General features: G+C 50.4%; 1 long non-coding RNA gene across 1 annotated transcript in view; it reads right to left on the reverse strand.

The window, feature by feature from the left end:
• LOC132510841 (uncharacterized) overlaps window positions 1-14,480 on the reverse strand; it is a 104,909-nt gene extending 90,429 nt beyond the window's left edge. Inside the window, exon 1 of the long non-coding RNA XR_009537444.1 lies at window positions 14,422-14,480. This is a non-coding gene — a long non-coding RNA (uncharacterized LOC132510841). The remainder of the gene's footprint in view (window positions 1-14,421) is intronic.
• Between the last annotated feature and the right edge of the window lie 525 nt (window positions 14,481-15,005).

Below are 15,005 nucleotides of genomic sequence, written 5' to 3' on the forward strand. Positions count from 1 at the left end.
ATGGGATGTGTGGTATAATGCAGGTTTGTACCAGGTGACATGGAAAAGGAGTGCAAGTCAGCCTCTGGGGGGTCAGGGAAGGTTTCCCTCCCAGGGCCTTAAAGGGGTGGGTTTTCTCCAGAGAGGTGTAGTAGGGTAGGGGTAGCATTCCAAATGGAGGACCAGCCTGTGCAAAGGCAGGACGGCTCTGATTCGCTGGAATATAAGGTCAAGGCTGTGAGTTGAGGATGGAAAGACAGGCTGGACTTCAGACTCACAGAGGTGCTTTTGGAGGATGGACTACTAAGGATCAGCAAGTCAGCCTGTAGAATAGGTCTACCAGGACAGCCCAAAGTGGGAAATGGGAAGTGACGGGGAGGAAGTTCATCTCAGAGGTCTGGGGAGAATCAGGAGTGGGACAGGTAAGTGCTCCTTCACCCCTTCTCCCACCCTCAGGTCTTGGCTCCCTCCCCCTTAATTCCTCAACCTCCCACTCCACCCCCAACCAGCGGGCCCAGCCTGCAAGGTAATTATAAAGAAGTTAAACCAAATTATACACGCAGGGCTTATTTTGTGTTTTTCTGCTGCTGCCGGCTGCCAATTATGGTGCAATTAGACTGCCTTCATTAGCAAATGAGAATAGAATTAACATTGTTAATTATCATTCTGTTAAATGGAGAAGAGGGTGTGGTGGGATGGGGGTGGGGGAGTGGAGGGAGAGAGAGTGCACGGCAGGGGGGAGGTTTGCAGTCTCCCTGGGGCTCCAGGGCCCATGGGAGGTGAAGGAGGAAACCAAGATCTACCCAATGTCAAGACACAGGTGGGGTGAGACAGGCCAGAGAAAGGAGGCTTTGCTCCTTCATGACACTCACTTCCACTCACTGTGTACTCAGTCTGTACAGCACCTCACATACAGTATCCACTTCATCCTTGCTACCCTGTGTGAAGTAGGTCTTAGCAACCCCACTTTGAGAGGAGAAAAGTGATGCTCAGAGAGGTTAGGTAACTTTCCCTAAGCCACACAACTCTAGTAGGTGGTAGAGTCAAGCACTTCTCCACTGCTGACTGCCAGGACCTTTGGTTCTCCTAGGAAAGGGGACCCACATGTAAATTATACTTTATGTAGTGACAGTTTTGAGTCAACTCATTTGATGCTTAGATTTGCCCCATGTTGAAAGAAGAGTTATTAGCCTCATTTTCTCATGAGGAAGCTGAGACTCTGAGAGTCTAATCCAGGGTTGATTTACTATGGCCTGTGGGCCAAATCCAGCCTGCCACTTGTTTTGGTAAATAAAGTTTTACTGGAACACAGCCATGCTCATTTACTTGTATGTTATCCACGGCTTGCTTTCGAACTAAAACAATAGAGCTGAATAGTTGCGACAGTGACCATGTGGCCCACCAAGCCTGAAATAAATACTCTCTGGCCCTTTGCAAAAAAAGTTTGCCAATCCCTGGTTTAAATAATTAACATAAAGTCATAAAGTGCCTGCATAAAAGTGTGGGATTTGAACCCAGGTCTTCCGGCCTCCAAACCCAGACTCTTCAACAACTTTTATCCAGAGGGAAAAGGGGCAGTTCTAGATAAAATAGGCTTCCAGTGAGTTCAGAGAACCTTTAATTGCCCCCGAGGAGAGACTCAGCAGACAATTAGAATTATTTCATCCTGACTTCCGAAATTTGATAAGGTTGGCTGCTTTCAGCAACAATCAATAGAAAAGTCAATTATGAGTTGTTTTGAAAAAAGAAGATAAGGAATTCATTATTTCTTATAACAGGAAAGCCAGAGGTAAGGCAATTCCAAGTTTGGTTAATTCAGCTGGGTCCTTGGGATACCATCCAGGACCCAGGTTCTTTCTCATTTTCTGTTCTCCTTTCCTCAGCAACTTAACTACTTCCCTTGTGATCTCAATATGGCTGCCAAAGCTCCAGGCATCACATCCTCACCCAACAAAAACCAAAGATGGTGGGTAGCTGCTTCTTCTGGCAAGTCAGTTTTTCAGATCTCAGAAGGCCTTTCCCAGAAGGCACCCCTGCTCCACCAACAACCTTCCCCTTAGTTGTCACTGTCCAGAATTGCACAACATGCCTGTGCATGAACAATAACCAACAAAGGAAATGGAACTATCATTTGGCTTAGATTAATCGCTTAGGATTCACTCCTAGGGCAGGGAGGGTCCCAGCCTCCCCTGAAAAAACATGGGTGCTAGTATCTTAGGTCTGATACCAAAAAAGAAGTGGGGGAGAGGGGTGGCTGTTGGGAAGGCAATGGACGGAAACTTTAGAATTCTTATTCCGCTGGTCACGTGAAAGTCTTTAACCCCTGAGGTCTGGGCAGTAGACACAGTCCCTTTTCCTCATCTCTCTTTCCAAAGCCCTGTTGCCTCTTCTGCTGCAGGGGGCCAGGAAGAGCCAGGGGAAGGGTTCATCTCCCCAGCTTCCTGGCCTCTAATTAACTCATAGTGTAGGCACAGCCCTCCGGGGACTCTTTGGCCTTTGGTCCTCTCTTCCACATCCCAGCCCAGAAAGGCCAAGGTTTCCTGGCAACCCCCTGCGGTGCTGCCTCCTTCATTCTTATTCTCTAGTCTTCCGATTAGATGACCTCACAAGCCATGAGCTATGCACCAAGGAGTGGAGGCCTGAGTGGTCCCAGGCAGTGGGCTGAACCAACAGGTCACACTTTCTGAGAGGTGCTCAGAACTCTGCCCACCTGGGCTAAATGCCAGCACTGTAGTGCAGTACAGATGGCCAGGGCCAGCCTGGGCAGGGCATGTCCCGCTTCTCCAAGTCTCTCCCTCCCCTCCATCCCTGCCCAGGCTGGCACTTCATTTTCCTGCTTCCAGATTCCCAGCACACATTCTCTGTCTCTCTCTTTGTCTCTCTCTCTCTCTCTCTCTCTCTCTCTCTCTCTCTCCCCACCTTCTGCTCCAACCCAGACACAATCTCTTCTTTTAGACTCTGGGCAACTGGGTTCATGCACCTTTGCCAGAACTTCCTTCCTGTCATCTGGGCAGGATTGGTGAGGCAGAGAGGTTACCCAGCCATTTAAAGAAAGTTTGGGGAGAAGGATGTCAGGCAAGGTGGGTCCCATCTGGGTGCCACCTGTCACACACAAAGGCTCAGAGGCAAATTCCACAAGGCCACGTGGCCTTCGTTAAGAAAGAAGAGTTACAGGGAGCAGGGGTGGGGAGACTGTACATGAAGCCAGTGAGGGAAGGCCTGGGTCTATTTCCTCCCATCATTGATGACACTGCACTGGAGCAGGGCCACCTCCTGATGGCCAGTGCAGGTTTGCATTTCAGGCAATGTTGCTGGCAGGCCCAGCCTTGGGTAAATCTTCATTGTGTAAAAGAGGGGAGGCATGTTCCCTCCTGTCTTAGGTCAGTCGGGCAATGTAGATGCCATGGAATTCACCCCAAACCTGGGGGCCTGGCAGGTGGTGACCCCAAAGGGAAAATCTAACTCAGCCCCAAGGGGGAATGGCCAACCCTATGGGTTAGACATATATGTGACAGAGCCCAAAATACAGAAAAAGAAGAGGTTTAAATGACTTCTGTCCTGTCCTAGTCCAGATCTGGAAAGGCCGGTGCCCCTGGAGAAGAAGTGTACATCCTTGCTTGTCTGGAGCAGACATGAACGATGATGCAAGAATAGGACAGTTGGAAAGTGACCCTGTGCCCCTGGGAACATGGGTGGTTGCACTCAGGTCAGCTTCCTGCAGGGCTGTGGCTTCCCCCAGCCCACCTCTGACCTGCAACTTTCCACGGGCCCCAAGGCCCCATATGCTAAGCAGCCGTTTCACAGCTAACTCCTTTCAACAGCAGGCACCCATGTCCAGACTGCCTGGAGCCAAGTAGTCTAGGTTTTCTCCCCTGTAAACAGGTAGATGAGCCTGGGGTCAGGAGTCAATGTCTTCCTAAGGCATGCAAAGCCGCTCCAGTGTCCAGCACGTGGCCGGGCCCAGACAGCCTAGGATGATGGAAAAAGCAGGGCACCGGGTCTTCCCTTCTCTTGTTCATCCTGGCTTTGTACATTTCCCCTTTCTCAAACAGAGATGCTTCCCAAATGCCATGTGGCATTTGGAATTCCCAAGTCCCAAGCCCTGGTACAGGACAAGTAGCCACGCTGAAGATGTCCTACCTGGCCTAGGTTGATAAAAAGGGAGAAAAGTGGGAGACAGGAATTTTCTGAGCGCCCAGAGCATGCCAGGTGTAAGGGCGTCTGAGTGGTCAGGGGTCTGAGAGCCTGAGGATCAGTTTCCTCATCTATAAGATGGAAAGAATAACACAAGTGTTGGAAGGATGAGATGTTGGGGTCTGGGGGTTCCCCAGGTCAAGGGGAATTGGGAAGGCCCAGTTCAGGGAGGCGCCAGCCCTCAGTATACAGAGAGAGGAATGTGGTACCTGGAAAGGTGAATTAGGGACAAATCCCAAAAGGCTTTGAATGCCAAGTCAGGGTTTCTGGACTTATCTGATAGGCCATAGGGAGCTATCAAAAGTTTATGAGCAAGGGAGTGACCTATCAGAGCCATGTTCCCAGCAGAAACATTAGGATAAAAATTTGGAAATGTAAAGAAAATAAAAACCAACAGAAAATGAAGTTTGTTGTCTGTCATCTTGGTGAAGAGAATATTCCAGTCCCAGGCAAAGGAACTTAAATGACTAAAGACATTCCAAGGCGTGAGTGGGAGCTGGGTTGCTAAGGCCAGATGGTGTGATACATCCAGACCACTGAAAAATCCATCTCCCACAGGTGGCCCCAAAACAATGTCAGCTCCAGGCCAGATCCCATCCACCTGCCATTCCTGTTAATAACAAAGCCTAATTAGCATGGCTTTTAAGCATCCATTACCTTAATTTAACCCAAAAATCTAATGGAGTTTTATTGGAATTTTTTTTTTAATTTATTTATTTTTGCTGTGTTGGGTCTTTGTTTCTGTGCAAGGACTTTCTCTAGTTGTGGCGAGCGGGGGCCACTCTTCATCGCGGTGTGTGGGCCTCTCACTGTCGTGGCCTCTCGTTGCGGAGCACAGGCTCCAGACGCGCAGGCTCAGTAGTTGTGGCTCACAGGCCTAGTTGCTCCACGGCACGTGGGATCCTCCCAGACCAGGGCTCGAACCTGTGTCCCCTGCATTGGCAGGCAGACTCTCAACCACTGCGCCAAATTCCTATTGGAATTTTTTTTCAGCAAAATTAACCCTGAGGGTTTCTTACACATGTTTTCATTCGGGGCTGTGAGCAGTGAAGACAGAGAATTAGAATTAGCCCTTGTGGGTTTTGCTGTAATCCAGTTCCTCTGTCCCTAAGCCCCCGGGTATGTAGGTCTTTGTTTAGCAAAGCTCCTGTCCCTACACCAAATGGTCCCCATAAAGACCATTAGGATGGTAGGAGAGTCAAGCTCCAAGGTTTGATCAGGTGCCTCTCTGATTCAAACATATCCCACCCCGCCCCAAAAGCTGCAATTCTGGGACCCTGAAGAATCTCAGGATACCAGGATAGGATTCCTAGATAGGCAAACTTTCACCATTCGATGTTTTAACCCAAACCCATTCCCCACTCCCTTCTCCTGGCTATCTTCCAGCTAGGGGTGGCCATGTAACCTGGTTCTGGCCTAAAACAAATAGACAGAGGCTCAGGGGAGGGCATCTTTCCCTGAATAAAAAGACAAAATTAACTAGAAGAATGCCCTCTGCCCATTCATCCTTCCCTCTTCTCCCCCCTGGGAACATGGATGTAAGATGTGGAGCAGTACAACCATCTTATGCCATGAAAATAAAAGCCCCAGGCTGGGGGCAGTGCTGTAAAGGGCTGTCCGAGGGGGGGAAAGTGGAAAACAGGGAGAGCCTGGGCCATGGTACAGTCCTCAGCAGTCTATGCTTCAGCTCCTTGTTGCAAGAAACAAACTCTTTCCTTGCATAAGCCTCTGTCAGTCAACCTTGCTGCTACTTGCAGCTGAAAACAATTCTAACTGATAGAGCTGGATTCTGGTCCCAGATTCTGTGTGATTTGGGGCAGGTCCCTGTATCTCTCTAAGTATCAGTTTCCTCACTTGAAAAACAAAAGAATGGAATAAAGCATGCTTAAAAAAATTTTTTTTACTCAGTACACCCTAAAAATCCCACCCTACTCCACTGAAATTGTGTTCCATGAAAAGCTTATACACCGAATCCAAGGGGAGGTGTTGAAGCAAGCAAGGAAGCTGGAGTCCTGCCTGCACCAGAGAAGCCACAAAGACACCACTGGGAACCCCAGTGCTCCAAAGTGCATGGTTCACAAAATGCCCAGCCTTAGAGACATCTGAGGGCTTTTCTGGCTCTGGTATCACGTGGTTCCACTTCCAGAAAGCACTCAGTAGCTCTGGAACCTGGAAGCCAACGTGGCAGGCAGAGTTCTAGAGCAGTGCTTCTCTGCCTCTAGTGTGCTCAGTCTCCTGGGGATCCTGATCAAATGCAGATCCTGATTCAGTAGGGCTACAGTGTGGCCTGATTTCTAACAAGCTCCCAGTGATGTTCAAGCTCCTGGTCCATGGACCACACTTTGAGTAGCAGTCTTAATATCATCTTCATCACCATTATCATCATTGCTAGCCAGGCCATTCCTCTTGCCCTGTCACACATCCCCAGTCAGGCAAACAGCCTAGGGCAGTGAGGAGAGCTCGTCCCAGAGTCAGGTAGATTGGGGTTGAATGCCGACTCTGCCACATCACTCTGGAATTTGCAGCATCTTGCTCAGCCTCCAAGCTTAACATGGATGCTACGAGGCTGAGTAATACTGTAAAGCAGGCAGGGGCTGCAGCTGAGGCCCAGCACAGTGCTCTCAGCCAACTCAGTCATCCTTCTGGAGCAAGGCAACCCGGCAAGACAGGGCCAGGGCTGACATGGGGTGCACGGTGGGGGGATAGAAAGCAGGTGGTGAGAGGAAGTGGGAGAGGGAGGGAGAAGTCAGGGTTGGTATGTCAGAGAATTTTGACATTAAAGGAAAGTGCAAATTATATGCAAATGGCATCTCTGTCTAAGAATACTATGACTGGATAAAGATGCCTCTGCTTGGAGATATCCCCCATCTCTGCAGCCTGAGTCCAGAAGTGACCCTGACCTTAACTTCCCAAATACCAATTTTTAAGATGGAAAGAAGTCATCACAAAAACTTAGCAACCATCTGATCTAACTTTCATCCCCATTTTTCAGGTGGAGAAATTGAGACCCAGAGAGGTTAAGCAACTTGCTCAAGATCATCTAGTTGGTGGCTGGTCTCTTGTCTGTGGCTCTGCATGAAATGGTGACAGGGAATAGGGGGACCCCTATTTCATACAGGCCCTGAAAAGGAGGCAGGCTGAAGGAGGCCGGAAGGGCGTGACAAGATGCTGTCATTGAGCCAACCAAAACAAAGCCCTTTTGTCGGGCCAAGCAGCCAAGACAGGAAATAAAGATGTCAGGGCTCCTGCTCCCCAGTTAGCATCAGTGTTTCTCTTTAACCCAGCCACCTGAAGGTGGCAAATCTGGCTGCCTTGGGGGCCCTACTTCTCACCAGCTCCTTGAGGATCTTGGCAAGACCGACAGTTGCAGAGCTTGGGGGTAGGGAGCAGGACCCCGCCTTCTATGCGGTATAGGAAACGCACCTAGACTCTGGCATCGCCCAAGGCCAGCTTCCAAACCCATCTCTCACACTGGCTGTGTGACCTTAGGCAAGTGCCTCCCCTCTCTGGTCTTCAGGCTCCTTGGCTATGAAATGGAGACAGAAATTCCACCACACCAGGAACATTCAACTACACACAAAGGTGCAATGCCTGGCACAAACAGGCCCTTGACACATGTGACTTCCTGCCCTCATCCTGCCATCTGGTGACACAGACACAGCCCTGCCCTTGGGGAGTTTCTAGTCTGTGGAGAAAGAAATTTAGTCTTTAAATAATTCAGAAGTGATTTACTCTTGGGCACCTGGAATATTTTCCTAGCACTAGCAGATTTTTTTTTTTCATTGGGATTAAGGTTTACTCAAGCCAAGATCAAAATGAGTTTGCATTTTTGAGCTCACAGTGGAAGACAAATTTAGGAGAGAACAATGACCAAAAATGAAGACTCAGAAATTACTGAGTCAACTGACCAGAAGTGGATTTGTACTGGCAGTGTGGGAAATAAAAGGACAAGAGGAAGACTCAGTGAGGCCACCCTGCAGGACCTCAGGAAGCATTGGCTGGAGGCCACAGGGCAGGCTGGTGGCCCGGGCCAGGGAGAACTGGGGCCTTCCACTTTGCTGTGAGCACAGGGGATGACAGCAGCAGGGTGGGAGAAGCGGCTAGCGGACCCCTGAGAAGCTCCATGCCTCGTGGTCCCTTGCTGGCTTGGAGCATTTCTGAGTTCTGCAGGGTGGGAGCTCACCTCTCCCCTTCATAGGAAACCCTCAGATTTCAGCCAACCTTTGAGGTCCTCTCAGGCCCTCAGGTACATGGAATCTAGGGTTGTTCTCCACTAGCTTTCTGATCACTTCCTGCTCTGTTCCTCCATGGAACATGAGTCTTTGAAGGTTTGGTCCACTGCGTATTCTTCTCTTGTAAATACCACCTCCACAGTGCCAATGAAGCATGGGTCCGGCTGGTCCACTCTGATAGCACTCTCACTCCATGCCACCCTGGCACCTGCCCTGCCTCTCCCAGAGATGGGGGTGCCAAAGCCGTAGTGGCCCAGGGCCCACCTGGAATAACCAGTCAGAGTACCTCCTGGGTATGTCCAGCAGTGAGACCAGAAAGAGCCCTGCATGAGAGTTGAGAGACCTGGTTCTTGGCCCAGTGTTGCTGCCTACTTGCTGTGTGATCTTGGGCTCTCATTGGCCCTCTCTGAGTTTTATCTGTAAAATGTCCCCAACGTCCCTTCTGGCTCTGACATCCTCACCTGCTCCCCACCAAGCCCTCATCCATCGCAAAGGGAAGCTGAGAAGGAGAGGAGAGGAGAGCTGGCCTGTCCTGAGCTCTGAGTGTTGGCCACCCAGAGCTCAGGGTAATGTGAGAGAGGTGAGCAGAGCTGACACAGGGCCCTACCTCTGCTCCAAACAATCCAGGGAGCCATGTGGTCGTGTGGGAAGGAAAGGGAAGCCCCACACTGCTTTAACTGCACGGAAGCCCGTCGGAGATTTAGAGCTGAGAGTTAGCTTAAAGAAAAAATGGTGCTTATTTGGGTAGGTATACAAACTGATTGCTGCAAAGACTACTGGGAAAACTGATTATCTGACTGTGTGAAGAAACGGGATTAGGATGAGAAGAGGGAAGACACCACGATCTGCAATTCTCATCTATCCTTCAGAAATTGGATCCTCTGTGCTTTCCCAGCCCTGCAAAGTAGAGCAAGCTCTTCCCACATCACAGAGATGGCAATCAGAGGCCCGGGGAAACTGGGAGACTGCTCAGGGTCACAGAGCAAGTTGGAGGCAGAGCCGGTTGAGACCTGCCCTGTCCTAACAACGTAGGAAGGCCCTCCCCTCCTTCTCTAGGGAAGCCCTGCTTTCTTAGCCCTGCTACAGGACTGCTGCTGACGCCTCCCTAGAGGATGGTATGGTGTGTGGCCTCCAAGATGGACCCCAGTGATCCTCGCCTCCTGAGATCCTCACCTCATGTAGTCCCCTCCCATGCTGTGTGACGAAGCAGATATGACAAAATGACCTGGTGTGACTTCGAGGCTAGGTCACTGAAGACATTACCACTTCCAGCTAGCCACCACGTTGTGAGGATGCTCAAGCAGGCTGCTTCTCTAAGAAGTCCACGTGGTGAGCAACGGAGGCCTCCCAACCACACCAGCATGAACTGGCCAGGCATGTGAATGAGCCGTCTTGGAATGGGGCATCTGGGGGCAGACTCTCCAGCTCCAGTCAAGCCCTCAGATGGCTGCAGCCCTGGGCCAGCATCTTAACTCTAACAAACTTGGGGCCAGAAGCTCTCAGCTAAGCTGTTCCCAAACACCTAACCCAGAGAAACTGTGAGACATAATAAAAAAAAAAATTTTTCTTTTTTTTTTGGCCGCACCTGTACGGGATCTTAGTTCCCCGACCAGGGATCGAACCCATGCCCCTGCAGTGGAAGCATGGAATCTTAACCACTGGACCGCCAGGGAAGTCCCAATGTTTGTTTGCTTTTTAAGCCACTGAGTTTTGGGGTAATTGTTATGCATTGATATGTAACTGATACAATAAGGAACAGGCCAGAACAGCAGGGACCCTTCACCCCACAGCTTGGCTTTCTATTCATGAGGTCCCAGGACTTGAAGGAGCTCAGGGGCCTGGGCTGGGAGGCTGGGTTATTAGGGCTGGTTTCCAGCAAAGAGACAGCAGTAGTTGTGACCATCTGTGTCCTACTAGTACCTCCTCAGCCATGGTCTGAAGGTCCCTAGGGTCCCTGGAGTCCCATGGCCTGAAGATCAAGTCCACATGTCCTAATGAGGTGTGCAGGCCCTCCACAATCTGAGGCCTGGCCCGTGGTCTCATCCCCCTCCCACCAAGCCCTCCAGCCACAACTCCCACCCCTGCCCCACCCCACGATCCCTACCATCCTCTCACATTGGGCCTCTCTCTATTCCCTGGACAAGAAGAGCCCTCCTGGGACTCCACACCTTTGCATATGCTGTTCCCTCAGGCAGGCATAGGCTCCTCCCTTTAGTCACCTGACAAACTCCTGCCTGAAACCTTACTGTAATGGCTGCCCCTCTGGGAAGCACCCAACTGTCTCAGGCAACTGCCCCTGGTACTCACAGCACCTCGTGATATACAGTTCACCTCTCCATCTCTCTCTCTCTCTCTCTCTGAGAGCAAGGCTGTGCCTTCCTTATCCACAGGCCTTTATCACATGGCACTGGGCTTGGCACGTTGTCTTTCTCCAATAAAGTGTTTTGTTGAATTAATGAATGAATAAATAAACAAACGTGTCCTTGAGCACTTCACTCCCACTCTCTGGGGCTCAGTTATTCACCTCTAAAATAGGAATAATCATCATCTTCCCTTCCCTGCTTACTTCACAGCCTGTCGTGGTGATCCAGTGGGACAAAGGATGTAAACTGTGAAGTGCAATGCACCCATAAGGAGGGCTTCCCTTAACTCTGCTAAGACATCACCACCACTCTGCCTGGCTGCCCTCTCCCCTAGCTTCCTAGTTCAAGGAACTTCACAGGACCTTCTGAGAGAAAGGCAGAAAATTGTCCTCCTCTGTTCCCTGCCTCCCTTCCTCTCCCTGGAGCAACTGTGCTCTCCGTGCCACCCCCATCTTCCCCCAGCAGCATGTAGAGGCCCCTCCAGCCAAGATCTTCTCCCCCTCCTTTCTTTTCCCCCCTCTCTCTTTTCAACAAGCAAACTTGAGAAATGGTAACTGTTTTCCCATTATTCAAATGGCATGGAAATTACCTACTTGGCATTCCTCTTTGACATGGAGGCTTTAATTAGCCACTGGCTCCCCAGTCCCCAGTATTTCTCCTGCTCTGCAGCTCCCTCACTTCCTCAGCCCCCTCCTCCGTTAGCATCCTAATCAGAGATGTCCAGGCTTCAAGGGAAGAGAGAGAGAGGAGCCGTCCGGAAAGAGCTCATCCATGGCTGGAGTGAGGAGCCTGGGTTGCAGTCTCTGCTCCTGTCACCAACACTCCAGCGACCTTGGACTTCTGTGAGGTCACACACAAGTTGGGGGCAGAGCTGTACTCTGATCAGTGCTCTAGTCTCAGTGCATATCTCCATCCTCAACTCAACAAAGTATCATCGCCCCTGTTTCACATATGCCTTTCCCAGACTTGCCTGGCCTTGGCTCCTGCCCTATTCAGCCTTCCCTCTTTCAAGAGTTTAGATCTACTGCTCCCTTGCCTATTGTTTTGGGGTGCTCACACCCGGGGACTCTAGAGATTGGGAGAGCTGATCTGTGAGGTCAGTTCTCGGCATGGTAGGATACAGGCAAGGCGCCCAGTTCAAATCAACGCTCAGTTCAAATCAACACGTCTTTATTAGCAGGTGCCTGGTCCCTGCAGGTCATCCACGTGGAGTGGATGAGAGGCAACTGGTGCTGGGTGTCACGAGCCTGCAGGAGTGTGAGCCATTGTCCTGGCTCTCATGGAATTGGCAAACTAATCGAAAAGACTAGACTGTCACACAGGATGCCACCAAGAATCAAGGAGGAGGCGTAGATGCTGGGCAAGTCACTCTACCTCTTGGGTGTGTTCGTTAAGATAACACTAACTGGGGACTTCCCTGGAGGCCCAGTGGTTAAGGCTCCATGCTTCTACTACAGAGGGCACGGATTCGATCCTTGGTCGGGAAACTAGGATCCCACGTGATGAGTGGCACAGCCAAAATTAAAAAAAGATAACACTAGCTACCACAACAGGTAAAGCCTGAAATCTCAGAGAAGTGTTCCTCTTGCTCATGTAAAGTCCAAAGCAGCACTGGGAGTGGGGAGAGGAGGGTGTACCGACCAAGCCCCCCACCGTCACTGACTGGGCCAGGCTGAGGGAGGCTGTGCCATCCTCAACAGGCAGCTTCCAAGGTCCCCCTGGCCAGGGTGGGTGGCTGGCAGGTGGGAGAGAAAGGATGGATGCCTTAACCGCCTGGGCCCAGAAGTGGCGCACACCCCTTCGGGTCACATTCTATCTGTGAGAAGCATACTGGGAAGTGCTATCCCGTGGGGACAGCTGCTTCTCCACACCGTGGAGGGGGTATACAGCAAGCTGTCTCTGCCACTTAAGCCTTGGTTTTATGATCTGTAAAATGAGGGCAAGGAGGACTGGATTGAATATCAGGACCGGAAAGAACCTCCCCCCATTTTACATCTGAGTCCACTGAAGTCTGGAAAGTTAACAAGACTTGCCCACGATCACAAAGGCACACCCAAAAATCTAGGTCCCTGGACCCTCAAGCCAATGATAAAAATTCCAGCTACCGCTCACCTCCTCACACAGGCCCTTTACAAACATTGTCTCTGATCCTTGAACAAGCTGTGAAGGAGGTACCATTGTCCTCATTTTACAGACAAGAACATTGAGGTTCAGAGGAAACAGCTTGCCCAAGGTCACCTGACTGGCAAGTAGCAAAGCCAAGAGTTGACCCTTCCCAAACTGCCTCTCCTATTACTACACCGTCTTCTTCCCAAACAGCTAATGCTGAACTCTCCTTGGTACAAGGACCGAGGCCTCAGGCCTTCCTGCGCTCTGTCTCCTTGGAGCTGAAATCTTTGCCTGCTCACCCTTGACCCCCTGCATGGGCAGCTATCAATATCAACAACCAGCAGAGGCCCAGAGAGGCTGAGCCACTGCCCCAGTCACACAGCAAAGGAGGGCCTACAAAAACAGGATTGGGTTTAGCTAAAACTTTCCAGGTAGGAGTCCAGGGTTGCTGTGGTGCTCTCAGTGTCAGGAACTCAAGTTCCATCTACCTTGTTGCTCCACAGCCTCTCTCCTAAGTCCACCTCAGGGCCTAGCATGGCTGCCCCAGTGCTACATCTGCATTGCGGCCCACAAGAAAGGAAATACAGGGGAAGAGAGGTCCTTAAAGACCCGTCCCTTTAAGGACACATCCTGGAAATTGCACATACAATTTCTGCTTCCATTCCCTTGTCCAGAACTTGCTAACATGGCTACACCTCATTGCAAGGGAATCTGGGAAATGCAGTCTTTGTTCTGGGTGGCCATGTGTTGGGTTCTTATTGAGAAAGAGGAGAGAATGCCTGTAGGAGGCCCGCAGTCTCTTTCCCGGAAACCAGTCAGGCTCAGCTCCCAGTCCAAGCACTGGGCCTATGACAACACTGCCAGGGTGATGGAGACAAGGGCTGCAGGCTTGGTGCAGTCCCACGGTAAGAAATGATGGGTCCCCAGCTGACTCCTTCCTCTCCAGGAGCCTTGGCTCATATTTCTGACTATAAGGACTCAGCCCCAGGCAGGAGCCTAATGGGAACTAATGTCCATTGGGGTTTATTTGGCTTCCACCTGTGGGGTTGGTCTATCTGTCTTCTGGGAATGGGTAAGTGTCCTCCTCCGAAAGGGCAGAGAGAAGGGTTGAGCCCCCTTCTCTCTCACTGACTCACTCCTCCAAAATAAGTTCTCTGCAGAGAGGGAATGAAATGGGATCCAAGACCTCCTCCTCTAACTTTCCCTGGAGCCACACCGTGATGGTTAATTTTGCGGGTCAACTTGACTGGGCCATGGTGCTCCCAGACCTTTGATCCAACATTACTCTGGGTGTGTCTGTGAGGGTGTTTCTGGATGAGATTAACATTTGAATTGGTAGACTGAGTAAAGCAGATTGCCCTCCCTAATGTGGGTGGGTCTCATCCAATCAGTTGAAGTCTTGAATAGAACAAAAAGACTAAGTAAGAGGGAACTCCTCCTGCCTGACCACTTGAGCTGGGACATTGGTTTTTCCCAGCCTTCAGACTCAAAAACATCAGCTCTTTATAGGTCTCAAGCCTGGCAGCTCCCAGACTGGAACTTACATCATCAGTTCTCCTGGCTCTCAGGCTTTTGGACTCCGACTTCAGCTGCACCAGTAGCTCTCCTGTCCCCATCTTGCCATCTGCAGACCTCAGCCTCCATAATTATATAAGCCAATTCCTCAAAAAAGATAAACAAACAAACATATTATTTATTTATTCACTTACTATACATAATAAATATATCTCCACCCAACTGGTTCTCTTTCTCTGGAGAACCGTGACTAATACACATACCTGCTTGAGGCCCAGGTAAATTGGGGTCACTGGGCCAGCCCTGAGCCCCACTTTTTCTCAGCTGGGGGCTTGCACAGGTCACCTAACTTGCCCAAGCCTTGGCTTCCTCACCTATAATATGGGGTCATCATAGCTGACTTATAGGATTGGCACAAATACTAGATTAAAGGAGATTACCTAAGTGAGAGGTCTGACACGTGGTAGATGGTTCCCTTCCCTTCCCCCATCCCCACCCAGGATAAAGCCCAATGAACTGGCAACAGCAGGCAGCGGCTGTATCCTTCTGGAGGTAAAAGTTATCTTGGATTCATATATCCACAGCAGGTAGCCCTACAAAGGGACATAAAAAT

Source organism: Lagenorhynchus albirostris, chromosome 20, assembly GCF_949774975.1.
Source record: "Lagenorhynchus albirostris chromosome 20, mLagAlb1.1, whole genome shotgun sequence".
Classification (NCBI taxonomy): domain Eukaryota; kingdom Metazoa; phylum Chordata; class Mammalia; order Artiodactyla; family Delphinidae; genus Lagenorhynchus; species Lagenorhynchus albirostris.